At 39.3% G+C, this 14,612-nt stretch overlaps 1 protein-coding gene across 3 annotated transcripts in view; it reads left to right on the plus strand.

The window, feature by feature from the left end:
* LOC307195141 (regulating synaptic membrane exocytosis protein 1-like) overlaps positions 1–14,612 on the plus strand; it is a gene marked incomplete at both ends in the record, with an annotated part of 196,126 nt that overhangs the window by 59,460 nt on the left and 122,054 nt on the right. The window lies entirely within an intron of this gene.

Genomic DNA, 14,612 nt, shown 5'->3' on the forward strand with positions numbered 1-14,612 from the left:
GTATGACAGGTAATGTCTTAAACATGGTTTTTAAACCATGGTGCCACATTTGTCCTTTTCCTGAACTCTATTTTAAAAGCTGCTTTAAGTTCTTCAAATATATGTAATAATTGATCTTGATGAAAAATATTTCGACACATAGAAAAGGGATTTCTTAGCTTTAACTAAATTTATACTTATCATTCTGGTTCTGACAAGGTATAAAGGAATAAATTGTTTGCTTTGAAAAAGTGTATTAATTGTCTGACTTCCATAGTTGTTTGTTGGAATTATTGTTTTCCAAAGCAAATTAAATTATATTGTACTTACATGAAAGATGACATATCCTTAAATTATGAGACTTTTGCCTTCTTTCTTTGAGCTATCAGTTATTTTTATCGTTCATTTTTAACTGTTTTATTAAGATGTAATTTACATACAATGAAATGTACAGATCTGAAGTATTCAGTTTGATGAATAATGACATTTATATACACCTGTGTCACAACTTCTCAAAACAAGATACATTCCTATTACTCCACACACCCCACCCAGAGGCAACTTCTTTCTTGTTCTTGTCACCATGGACTGCTTTTTACCTCTGCTTGAACTTCATAAAAATTGAATCATACAGTAAGAAATCTTATGTCTGGCTTCTTTGCTCAACAAAATATTTCTGAGATTCATTCATGTTGCTGAACACACTGATAGTACATTCCTTGTATGAATATACCAAAATTCCTGTTGATAAATTCTTCTATTGATGGGTTGTTTCTAGTTTCATGCTATGAATATTCTTGTACAAGTCATTTTGTAGACATATATTGTCATTTCTCTTGAGTAAACACCTAGGAATAGATCTCATACAATAGGTTGCTTTTTTTATTGATTTATAAGAATATATGTTCTGGATACAAGCTCTGTATATGTACATATACTTAGTTTATAAGTAAGATATATAATGTAAATATTTTCTCTCAGTCTATGACTTGCATATTTATTATTTTAGTAGTATATTTTGGGGAGCAAAATTTTTAATATTAAGTCAAATCTTAAAATTTTTACCATTGGTTAAGGATCAGTAATTTTTAATTACTTAGTGTCAAAACCTATAATATTATTTCCAAAGTAAGTGTGTCATTTTGAGTTACAGAGCAATAAAATTACGGGTAATTTAAATACACAAAGACAATCTTGCCAATGTCATATCTTTGGGGTTAATGTACTACTTAATTTTATACATAAGAGAAAAACTAGAAAATTTTTCAATAAGATAATTGTGGTTTTAGACAAAATGTCTCATTGTACCTCGAAATTTCTCTACAGGTAAAATAAGATATACAGTTAATTTGCCTGAAAAATAAATGCATAGAATGTATGTATGAGCAGTAAAGATGTTGAGTTTGTAGTATTTCCTCTCTTCTTTAGGGTGACAGATATTCTTTACCTACTCCAATGATTACGTTTTTATTCCCCACACATCTTACTTAGGAATTGCAAAGAAGTACGTTGGGATTTCTACGCCTTTTAATTTTTATTTAGTTATTTATTTTTAACATCTTTATTGGAGTATAACTGCTTTACAATGATGTGTTAGTTTCTGCTTTATAACACAGTGAATCAGCTATACACATACATATATCCCCATATCTCCTCCCTCTTGAGCCTCCCTCCCACCCTGCCTATCCCAGCCCTCTAGGTGGTCACAAAGCACTGAGCTGATCTCCCTGTTCTATGCGGCTGCTTCCCACTAGCTATCTATTTTACATTTGGTAGTATATATAAGTCCATGCCACTCTCTCACTTCGTCCCAGCTTACCCTTCCCCCTCCCCGTGTCCTCAAGTCCATTCTCTACGTCTGTCTATGCCTTTTTAGTTATTTCTCTTAAAGTTTACATAAGTATATTGATTGCTACCTGTTTAAAAAAACCAACCAACCAACATACAAAAGCTTTAGGCTTTGCCCAAAGAATTGTTAGTTTAGGTCAAAATCTGCCCCTTTAATGAGTTGATATTGGATGCTTAATCATGAAAGAATTTATTACATAACTTCTGGTGTCCTCTCTCTGTGAAATTAATAGATAAGAATAGAGAAAAATGTGTACTCTAAAACCATGTTATCTCACTTGGAAGATGAACTTTCACCCAGGGAAGCTAATCACTTGCCAATCCCTGGACCCAAACTTCAGCTCTGTAGGCCTTGGCTGGGACCCAAAGAATTTGTCTCTTTAAAAACTTTCCCTACTGAGGTTAAGTGCAGTGTTGCTATTCTGTGTTATCATCTGGAATAATTTACCAAGCATTGATTCTATCCCTTGTAGAATGCTTATTTCTCATGTTGCAACTACTAAGTGTCACTTCATCACCTCCCAAACTGGATACTATTCCTTGGGAAATGCTGCATATTATGCGTCTGTTGTCAGAGAACAATGCATTTTGAAGATTCTGAAATTTTATGCAATAAGAAAACCTGCTCAACCTGTTTAACTTAATGTTTCCCGAATTTATTTGACCAGGAAACCATTTCCTTTCTGTGTGGTAACACTTAATTCCTAGGGAATGTTTCCCTGAACTAAGAAATTCTTTCTGAAATGCTACTTTTGTATAACATGTCAGCTTTAGTGAGATGTCATCATCATCATAATTATGATTTTATATGTATTATACATATTACATTTATATATTATATATATATTAGATGCCAGTTATGGTCTTTAAGGCATATTAGTTTTCAAATTTAAGAAAAATTGAAATTTTAATTTTTCCTGTAAGAGATGAAGTGTTAACCTTTTTCTTTCTCTGATTCTCTTTTTGCTTTTCTCAAAAAGATTGCAACATAAAACATTAGTAATATAGAAATTGAAACATAAGGAAGAAAAAATGAGGTTATAAACATGCTTACCATGTCAACAGAGTTGTTATGATAAGCTTTAAGTTCCTTGTAACCCTGACCAAAAGCAATTATGATAGGTATTTGTAAAAAACAAGAAATGACATTTTTCTTGGTGCTAAATTTTGGAAAAACACCAAGAATGTGGGATGAATGTAAACTCTTATAGAAAGGACTTAAAACGATGTAACAGACACTGACCTCACCAATATTTCACAGTAAAGGCAGACACCAACTTCATACAGCTATGTCTTGTATCGACCTGTCATAGAAGCTGAGGGTATAACGTTAAAATGTAGCTCAGAGAAAGCCCTTTTATGAGGAACTATGAGAGGTCTTGTGGTTTAGCTCCACGTTAAGGACAGGACTGCATCCAGTGCAGCAGCTGAATGGCTCATTCCTCAGCAGTTTCCAAATGCCTATCTGGATATATTAGAATCGCTCAGGGAAGCTACTCTCTTGCCAATCCCTGGACCCAAACTTCAGCTCTGAAGGCCTCTGCTGGGACACGAAGTATTTGTCTCTTTACAAACCTCTTTAGTGATGTATGACCAGGTTTTGGAAGCCACACATTCATAATTTCCCCTGAATCTCACTTCTGTCAGTTGGCCTTTTTATAGGACCTGGTTATTAGAGGGGGTTATAAAATTTGAGTTTGCATTCTTTCCTGTGGATGTAGAGTGAAAATATTGCACAACAAAGGGAGCCAACTTTTGAGAGAGTTGTTCACAAAAACAAGTGCAGCTAGAGTGGGTGGGTCCCTGGAGCTCATGCCTCAGGCAACGTAATTGAGGGGCTGATGAGAAAGAAGCCAGGAGATTGAATTCATGGAGAGACGGTGTTTTTAAAAGGCAGCGAACTTGATCCACACGACTTTTCAAGGGCTGAGTTAGGACTCATGTGTGGGAGCTAACAGGGGCAGATTGCAGTAAACATTTAAAAAAAGAGTATTCCAATAGTCAGAAATCTTTAACAATAAAGTTAGCTATCTCAAGGCTAGTGAGTTCTCTGTGGCTTTAGGTCTGCCTACAGTGGAGGTGTGAGAGCTATAGAGGAAATTAGTGATTTGGGTGAAGAATTTCAGTCTTAGAGTTTGAGAATGTCTAATGTTTGTCTTGACCCATGGATTTGTAAATAAGAGGTGTATTCCAAGGGAACTCCAGTAGTGAGTAGCTGGGACTCTGGGAGTGGTGACTGAAAAGCTAGGTGAACGTTGCTTATATGTAATAATGGAATTGAAATTATTTTGTGACCTTGGAGAACACTAAGTGACATGACAGTATATGTATACATTAAAAGTATAATAGACTACAGTTTTATTCTTCAAAATAAATATACTTTATATTATATTTAACATTTTGCAGGGGGAGAAGCAGCCTTCATTGCATTATGAATCTGGATTCCTGCACTTAATCTTGTGTTTACTGCATGTGAAGATGATATTTTATTTACTAAAAGGTTCTAATGAGAGGAGGAATTTAAGCAATTTCAAAGAATTTAAATGGTATATTAATAGAGTTCAGCTGTAGAATGAATACTGTTGCAACTTACACATGACAGGGTTTTGTAAATGCTACACCAAGTGGTCATTTAACCTGCCCACCACATGGAGTTGTTGTGAGGATCACATGTATTCATTCGTATAAAGAGCTTAAAAGAGTACATGCAATAAATGCTCAATAAATGTAAGTAGTTATTATTATTACTACCATTATTGATGAACAGGCTGACTAGCTTTGGGGTGGTGATGTAGCATTGGGCACAGTGCATGGCACAGAGCTGGTGTCCTGTAAGTGTTTGTTCATTGATTGCAAAGATGTCACGATCATCAGAGCGTCCCAGCCAGGCCTACGGAACATGCTTCCATGTCGTGTCCTATTTCCAAAGCACGCATTTCCTGAATGTCTTCCCAGTGCTTAGGCTGCGGCTATTAAACAAAATTTCTCATCCCTACATAAGGACCAATTTTTCTAGAAGATATTGGTGAAGGATAAATGAGAGTCCTTAGCCTGGAAGGCTTCCTAGTGTTCAGTGCATTTGAGTTGAATTTAGAAAGAACTAAAAATGAATGGAGAGGGAAAAGGAGGCACATCACTTTAAGTAAGAAATGTGGCATATGGAATGGAGACGGAAGTGGCAAAATGATGTTCCAGAATATTGAGATAGATGTACTTGAGAAACAGGCTCTGTGAGGAATTAAGAGGAAGAGATTAGTGAACCAAGGCGTGTGAACGAGGGACCCCGGAAGTAGATGGCGGTGTGTGTATTTGATGTGGGCGGGGATGGGAAGCCCCCTGTAGAATCTGTTAGCAGGAACAAATGGCACTTGAGGAAGACTGAATCAAGCAATAACGCCATGTTAAAGGGGAATAGTAATACTCTCCCGGTCAGGTAAGTGAAAAGGGTCTTCATTCATTCTTTCATTGAAGAGAGGAAATGACTTCGGAAGTAGTAGACATAAATGAGAACGGGCAATTTCTAGACCTGCTTCAAAGGCATAGTCAGAGGACTCGATGCTTCATTGGCCATTAGGGAAAGTAAGCAGTCATAGGGTGCCAAGATTGCAGACATCAGTAATGGGAATATTTAATTGATGACCAGGTAGACCTTGCGAGGTGTTTCAGTCTAATAGGAGGGGGAATATGAATTTGGTATGTTAGCCTGTTCTGGCTCAGTTGTTAGAAAGGTTTTTAGGTACATACAGATTTCCAACCTGATAGATAGTGGGAAGTGAGGGCTGGAAATGACAATTCAGGAAGCATCAGCCCATTTGAAGCCACAGTAATGACAGTCCTATCAAGTCAAAAGGGCTTGGAGAATGTTCGCCCTTATCAGTGAGGAATGAAAAGTCCTAGTCGCTTGATTATCTTTCCAAATCTCATACCTTTCATATTTTTTCTAAATATCTGTTGATATTTTCTTCAGTTTGGTTGAAAGGGAGGAAAAAGTAATTTCCAATATGTTTTAATTTTCTCACTCTAAATGCCAAAAACGTTTAGAGCAAAAAGCAATCCCATTCAGGTATTAATTAAAGTACCTGTTGACATGCTCAAGTGATTTGGTTTCATCCTTTTGTCATATTTTAAGTAAAAGAAGCATCATGGCCTCTTGACAAAATAAAGACACATTCATTTACCGTAGAAAAGGAATATTGCATATTTCTTATACAGAATGTTCATGTTTATAATAGTTCATGGACAATACATTTTCATGTCTGGTTGAGTCCAGTTTCTCTCTAACTTTCCAGGCAGGTGAATCAGTTGAGAGAGTAGTTATAATTAATTGAAAGCAATGCCTGAAATATTACATTAATGCCTTTCCAAGTTTCATTTTTCCATTTTATTTTATCTGTTTAAAATCAACTTAAACCCCACGAAGGAACTATTATGGACCTTTTAGTAGGTATTTATTTAGCTATCCGGCTCCCCATGAGCAAGGAGAGTGAATGCCTGTGGAGAAATGGCATACAAAGAACTGCCGAAAAATCATTATTTAAAGAGCTATGGTTTTGTGTTACAAATAAAAAGCGGAAAAATCTTTAGTTGTAAAGAAGCTCTGGCAATAATCCTTACAAATACCATTCATCTCCCTTTACTACCAAATTGCATCCTTTACCCTGGACATTTAACTGTAGATAACCATGATCAGACAACTCTCTATTCTTCTAGGACCCTGCAATGTAGCAAGAGGATGTGAGGTGCTAAGAACTTGAACTATTCAATTACAGTCCTTTGCCTTGTGCTAAAACGTGAATGACAATGAAATAATATTTTTGCTCAAAACAAAGCACTTCACAGATAGCATGTGGTTTTTGAAATGATGAGTTGTGCTTCTAAGAAGAAATGGTGATATTGTACAAGCCAATGTGTAACTTGGGTGACAGCAAGTACCATACGTGACCTGTGACCAGATGACATGGCCAAAGGCATGCGGGACGCCTAGCTCAGCTCCTGACCCACTGTAGGCACTCAGACATGTTAGCTGATATTACTTTCTGTCCTTTTCCTGTCCTGTTATTGCAGTTTTCATATCTGACTAGGTTTCCATTTCTTGAAATTCATCTTGTTTTGCTGAATCGCCTTTTGGATTTAATGAAGACACTTTTCACTTACCTGACTCTCTGAGTGGTACTATTCTCATTTAACTTGGTGTTGTTATTGCTGATCCAACAGTCTCTCTCACCTCAGGCATTCAAGCCAGAGGCTGTTTGTTTAGGTGGAGGGACCACCCTCCGCCAGGCTTGGGATGGAGCCAGCAGTTAGAGCAGTGGTCCCCAGCTGGGCTGTAAGGCACAGGGGTTGGCTGTGAGGGGTATTAGGACCTATTTATGAATGGAACTGAAGTACTAAAAGCTGTCGACGATTTCCTCTTTAAGATAACCTTATGTTGGTTCCAAGACGTTTCCCTGATACTATCATGTCACTCACTTTTAGACCAATATGCCTTCTTTAGTGGAAAACAAAAACGGGTGGGGCTTTTTTGTGTGCAAACTAGAGCCTGTGACATGGTGTTCCCCAGAGAAGTACCATCATGGGGGCAAGAGGCGCAAAACAGGCTGAATTTCTGGATTCAGATGATGCTTCCTCTCTTGCTAGAGAAAATCAGATATCATTGAGTTTTCTGATGTTCTCTCTTCCTGCTGTGAACTGTCACTCCCAGTTGAGGTGGTGGTGGTGATTTTGCTTTTGCTTTTTTAACTCACTCTGAAACTAAAGGACCAAGTCTTCTAAGCAGGCTTCAGATGTGTTTACCTAAATAGCTTGAGTAGACCTGGGTCAGTGGGAAAGAGAAGCAGATGGACTTAGAAACACGGCAGAGTCTGCTCCTCCCAGATCTGTCCAGGCTGCTTCCTGCAGGACGGCTGGACTGTCAGGAAGAAGGGAAGAGAGGCCCCTGGGGGCTCCACTCAGCAAGTGAAGGAGGAAATGGCCAACTCGTTCCTGCTTGTAAGATGTGGTAGCCCTTCTCACTAGTGAAAACATAAATGCTGTTGCCTTGCTGCTGGGAAATGGGTGCTTCTTCGAGCCTTCTTCCCACCCCTGGCATAGGTAGGAGTGAGGAGGGAGTTCTGAGCAGAAGTTTCTGCCTCTAGGAGAAGAGTTAAAAATAGGAGGAGAGGTGGAGAGACGATTTTCACTCTCCAAAAGCTTCTCAAAATGAATCTCATGGCACGTTAACCTGCAAGAATCTTTTCTGGGGGGAAATGGACACGACGGTTATGGTCCAATGAAAGGTGGCAATTTGGGAACAAATCCCCTACCTGTTTGATTGCCATCCCTCTCAGTCTCCCAGCAACTTCCTTTCCTCTCTAAACACCTACCCACTCCCCGCCCCCGTGCCCCTCCCGTGTCCTCTGCCCCTCCCCCCATCCCTTTAGCTTCTGTCTTTCCCAAAGCAAATTCCCTCACCTAGAATTGTGCCCATAGATATAGAAAACCGTCTTCCCTTCCTCATGCCTCTTTTCTCAAAACCCGCCTTTTGTTGACATTTGAGCAATTATCCTCACTCTCTATTTCCACATCACCCTCTTTCCCCTCAACCATCCGCCTTTCCACTGGAGCTCCTCTCTCTTTACCCTTGGAGGGTTCAGGACCTGCTGCCTTGATGCTATGGCTGCTTCCTGCCTCTGGAAGTCCCGTACTTCTCACTAGATAGAGGGTTTTTCCCCCACTCTGTGGAATGCACAGAAGTCGTTCTCTCTTGCAGGTTTAGTGGAAGGTATTTTCTGGTGATCTTGATTTTTCGAAAGTTGTGTTGTATTTTGCAAGCAGCAGGTGACTGTTGGAGAATGCACACAGATTAGTAAGTAGGAAATTGTCAACAGGATGGCATGCGGGGGATGGTAGCAGATATAAATCCAAAGGTCTGGAGAAAGAAACTGATTGTGTTAACAGAGAATAATAGCTTGGGTAAAAAGAGGTTAATTGGCCATACTGCTTCCATATTGGAGGCAATATTAGGACCTTGTAGAACTAAGCCTATAAGCATTCCAGAGACATAAGAGGTGATAAACAGGCAGGTGTGAATAACCCAGAAGACCAAGGACTTGACCTCTTGCCTATGATTTTCCTTCTTATCAAAACTTTAAAAATTTTTATTGGAGTAGAGTTGCTTTACAATGTTGGGTTAGTTTCTGCTGTATAACAAAGTGAATCAGCTCTTCATATATCCCCTCTTTTTTGGATTTCCTTCCCATTTAGGTCACCATCTTATCAGTCTTTGAAAAATTTGTTTTTCCAACTTTAAAATCACCCATTAATCTCTGTAGTGAATCTGTATCTTGTAATCACCTTTATTCCAGAATCCTATACTTTTGTGTCTGGTTTGGTGAATAATTTCCTGGCCTGGTTAAGGGAGGTTTAATAGCCCTCACCACTCACTGTGAAAAATGGTTTCCCTTTTCTTATAATTAAGAACCTACCTTGCCTGTCCTCCGTGTCTTTTTTAAAATAAAAGTCACTCTTACGTAGCTTCTGAGGGTTCCCTGAATATACATCAGAGGTGGACCAGGCCCTGATGATCTGTGATTAGTACATCTGGCTTTTCAAAATACCAACATCCACTTTCCCCTTCTGGTAGAGAATTTTCACTGTCTCGTCTTCATCTCAGTGGTAACAGTCATCATACTGATTGGTTCACTGTTAAGTTGACATGAATATGCAATTTTTAAAATTCATTTTGTAAAATGACATTTTTCAGCTCTTCTTCTTTTAGTATTTGTAAGTGGAGATGAGAAGATCACTTTTGATGACCTCCTTTGAAAAACATTTTTGAAAAGATTTTTATCAATTGAATTATATGTGTCTTGCAAATGATCTTTTAAATCTCTTTTGCTTTCTTGATTCTTTTTCTTATATAAACTGTTTTTCTCTATACCAGATGACATGCCATGCACTTCACATTCCCACTGGTCTCAAGGTCACTCTACATTTCAATTTAGCCAAATTGACACCCTGCTATCACCATTGTTCTCCTGATATATTTGGAGAATATGGTCTTGCAATAAATACTAGAATACTGTTTCAAGAACACTCAGTTATGTGAGGTTATTTGAATAGCTTCAATAATGTACCTATGTCATGAAATCAGTGATATTGAAACATATCAGAGGATACTGGACTCTGTAACTTCATGATTGATTTTTATTAGTTTCCATTTATCTTTTAAGTATTAGTGTCAGAACGCTCCTTGGAATGATGGAAAGGACATTAGCTTTGGTCCCAAACAAACCTGGATACAAACCTTGGCTTCTTAAAATATCAACATTTTCCAATTATCACTGGAAAAATAAATTTAATCTCTTGGATCTTAGTAGTTTTTCTTCATCTGTCAAATGGGACAATCGCATCTCCTTTGCAGGGCAGTGTGAAGATTAAATAAGATATTATCTAAATATCTGTGGACATTTTAGTACATAATAGATGACAGTAAACAGTTTTTCTTATTTTCCTACCCTGTTTAGAAAAATCAAAAGAAAAGGGGATTCATTTTCTCTCTTTACTATTAAGGAATTACCTCATGTACAATTAATTATTTTAAAGTTTTATTTGATAAAATAGCAGTATACTAAATGTTAGATAGTGTCTCATTTGTTCAAAGCAATAATGTGACACTGAAGAGTGTTTTACACTAAATAAGTCATTATTTTTCTTGTTTGGAAAGAGAATGACCCTCAGTCAAACCATATAAAAACAAATTTAGTGGATTATTCAAATCATAAAATGTGTTGATCATGGATTAATCTATATTTTGCAGATATTTTATAGAAATATGCTGTAATCTTGCAAAAAAGCATTACCTAAATCTCTTGCAAATCACTGTGTTTTAGCATGTTAGAGTACTAACAGCTTTTTATCTTATTCATTCATTTAACACATATGTAGTGAGTGACTATTACATCCTGCCCTGTCCTGGGCTCTGGACTTTTGTCATTGAAGCAAACAGAGATCCTTCCTCCTGAGCAACTTGTATTTCAGCCTGGGTGGAGGCCCCGGGGAGGGGCACATGTAGTAAGTAGTAGAGCAAGGTGAAGGGCACTGAAAGTCTGGTGGGGGCAGACTGTAGTCATAAGCAGGTAATCAGAGTAGGAACCACCAAACACTGATGTTTGAGCCAAGACTGCAGAGAGGTGAGGGGGTTAGTCTTACCCGTATCAGGGAGGAGCATTCCCAATGGAAGCAATGGCTGGTGCAAAGCCCTGAGCAAAACCAAGCCTGGTACATCTGAGGAAGACCAACAAGAAAAGGCCACTAGCATGAATGGGGCGGGGAGTGCTGGGGAGGGGATAGTAGGAGAAGAACTCTGGGAGTTACAGGAGGCCAGATTATACTCTAAGGACTCTGGCACTTTTTGTAAGTAAACTGGGGCACTGCTGCAAGATTTTGAGCAGAGGAGTTACGATCTGATTTATCTTTCCAAAGGGTCTCTTTCAGGCAGCCAGGGAGAAGTCTATTGTGGGAATCCAAGGAAAGGACCATACTGGCCCCATCAGGATGGTCATGGGGGACAGAGGAGGAATGGACAGACTCTGCACATTTTTGGAAAGGAGAACCGTTGTGATGGATTGGACACAGGTGTGAGAGAAACGAGGCTTTGAGTCTAAAGCTTTTGGCCTGAACAGCTAGAGAAACCTATTTACAGTCAGCCAAGATGGTGATGGCCGTGGAGGGTCAGGTGTGTGGAGCAGGGTGGATTCCAGTTGGAAATGCTGATTCTGAGAGGCCTGCTGGAAAGCCAAGCAAAAGGGTTGTGGAGACGGTTGGATGTCAGGAGTTAGAGAGGGTCAGGCTGGAGACAGGAATTTTGCAGATATTTGGGTCCTTTTGGGTAATGTCTTATGGAAGAGGAGTCCAGAGCGCTGAATGAGAGTTTTAGAAGCAAATGGCTGCTTACAGAGCCCCTGAGGTCTCTTCTTGCCCGTTTTTCCTTGTTTCTGTGTTTTTGATCAGAGATCAGCAAATTAGAAGATTGTGTATTTGAAAAGTGTTTCATTCCCTCAAGCACACATACACTTCCCCCAGCACTGTTTATTGTCTCCATCAATGACAGGAGAAACCCGAGTAAACTCCCAAACCCAAAAGATGTGAACAGAAATGCAAAGGTGGCATCATCTATGTGATAGCTCACTGCCCAGTCACTGGACTTCTGACACTGTCATCAAGTTCAGTTGAGTTAAAATTTCATAAAATAGTGAGATTTTGTTTGTTTGTTTTTTAGTTTTTTGCAAGGAGGGGGAGGCAGAAGGGGGGCTGGTGACTGCAGGCACCAAAATGGAAACTCAAAAGAGAGAAAGTAATTATGTAAATTGTGTTTTTCGAAGGCATTGAGAATTTTTCATTCACATACTCCGCAAGTCTCCGCAAGCACATTTCATTCCTGTCTGGGGGGATGAAAGCGTTGCCACGGCCTCGTCTGCGGGCTTGCGGCCGGGCAGGTTTCTCTGTGTGTACGTGCAGGGAAGAGTGGGCAGTTGGCAGCCGTTCAGCCTTGATTGCAGTCATTCATAAAACCCAGCCGCGTGGAGGGTGGAGTCAGGGGGAGCTTCCCTGAGATGCTTGCAGGATGCCTTATTTGCATAAATCCTCAGTGATGCTTGAGTGGTGAGGGATGCTCACAAGCGCTTCCAAGGCTGTGAAGAGTCCACATCTGATAACCCCCTGAATAACCGAAGACGTTGCAAGAATAAGAGGTCACCACCTTGGACTCCTGGTCTCTCCATCCATAACCGTTCTGGGAAGTTGGCATTGTGGCCTGTCTGTGGCCTCCTTGAGTCTGGCTGAAGGAATAAATCATACGTAAGAAAGACCCTTGATCACCACAACCTGCTGACATAACACTCTTGTGTTTCTTAATGTATGAGGGGTCCGTGTTATTATAATAAGTCTAATGCCTGGGAGAGAATGGAAACTGCTGGAGCTGAACAGTTTCCACATCTTACAACTGGCAGCACCATTATGGTTTATCCCTCAAACCGCAATAGGCCAGACACAACAATCCAATTACAACTTTAAAGAAATGCTCATCCACCCAGGCTGACAAAATTCTGAGGAGTGCATTGTATTATTTTATGTATCTTGTTCTGAGTGTAGGGTTTTTTTCCTTCTCTTTCTCTAGAAGCAATTTCAGCTAAAAGAAGTCAAATTAGAAGTTGTAGGAATACGTATTGCCATAGTTTAGAGCTCCCTCAAATTGCTTGAATAACTAGCAATCTGAATCAATCAGACAGCTTTCTCCATGAAAACAGATTCAACAGCTAGCTACCTCACTCTGGAGCTGAGGTTAGGATTATAGGTCAGTATGAAAAATATGTTTTTTTCTTGTTTTTTTAAAAATAAAATATATTAATTAATTTAAGTAAGTATATTTTAAATTAAGTACATTTAAATTCTAAGTCTATTGCTTTTGAGTATTGGTGTGTTTATTCTCATTATCCAATGAAACTTTAAAGTTCAGAAATGCAAGTTTTTACTTAGAAGATTCTGTAGCATGTGCAGACAGGTGAAGTATGCCAGCTATTATAGTTTTAAAACAAGACCACTGAGTACTTGAGATTAGATGAGAATTTCCTTACGTAGACATGGTCTTTCACACACACACACAAATGCGTTTTGCTTAGAAACCTACCCTTCGTGCTGGCTGACCTTCCACAGTTATTCGGAAAGAGTTCCTTAAAAGCATATTGAAGGAAAACTCTAAGTGACAGATTTCTTTTTTTCCCAAAGCTTTGTCTAAATACCTGAATCTTTAGGGGAAGAAAAAAAGAAATGAACTAAGACAGAGGTTGCGTATGGTTTCTCGTAGATACAATTCTTCAAATTTTTTTCCAAAGTTGGTGATATTTCCGATATTTTCGCAAACCAGTGCATGTAGATTCAACATACCGCGTGGGCTGTTTTTAGTTGAGTGGGAATTGCTAAAGATTTCCCAGTGCTATGAAATGTAACTTCCTGAGCGCTGTACTGGTGTAAGTTATATTAACATTTCAGAGCTCAGAAACCCCGGGGTATTACTTCTCCCTGGCAACTGCCTGCTTGAATGTTCTCTGAACCCTGCTGCCTGAGTGACCTTCTCCTCCTTTGACTGGTGACCAGTCCATTAAGAGTTTAGCACTTGCACTAGACAAATACTGTGTTTCTTTCCTTTAAGCCCAGGAGGGAAGGCTTTGAAATGGCCCTGCTTTCTTTTCTCGTCACGTTACACATTGATTTCTAAGTCTCACTTGATCTTGTTTGGAATGAGCTCTGTGTGTGTGTGTGTGTGTGTGTGTGTGTGTGCACGTTTCCATGCATTGTGTCCACGATGTTTCCCTGTATCATTTCTTTCAGAAGTGGAGAATTTTGCCGTGCAGCTTTTAGCTCTGAGAAAGCAGTTTATCTGCCACTGCCTCACCCCTGATCCACTTCTGGAATAACATGACTGGCCTTAAACATCAGCAGGGTAGTCAAACCTCCAAGGGCAGTCAAAGCTGCCATGAACGTTAACCAGGTTCATGGTTGAGAATGCTGTGTCCTAAGGGGCTTTTCCATGTAGCAAAGTCTGAGATGTAGGGCCCCAGCTTTATGATCAGGGCTTCCCTATTCAAAGCAAGGTTTGTTTCAAAGCTTTTGAAGTGAAGGAACATCTGAGCCATCCAAGGACAGCCTCAGAAGGGGATGTATTCTTGTTTATGCCAATGAATCTCTCCAGCACTCTGTAAGCCCTGTTGACATGAGGCTAAAGGCATCTCCTCTTGCTGCCCTTTGGA

Source organism: Stenella coeruleoalba (genome assembly GCF_951394435.1).
Source record: "Stenella coeruleoalba genome assembly, chromosome: 12".
Classification (NCBI taxonomy): Eukaryota; Metazoa; Chordata; class Mammalia; order Artiodactyla; family Delphinidae; genus Stenella; species Stenella coeruleoalba.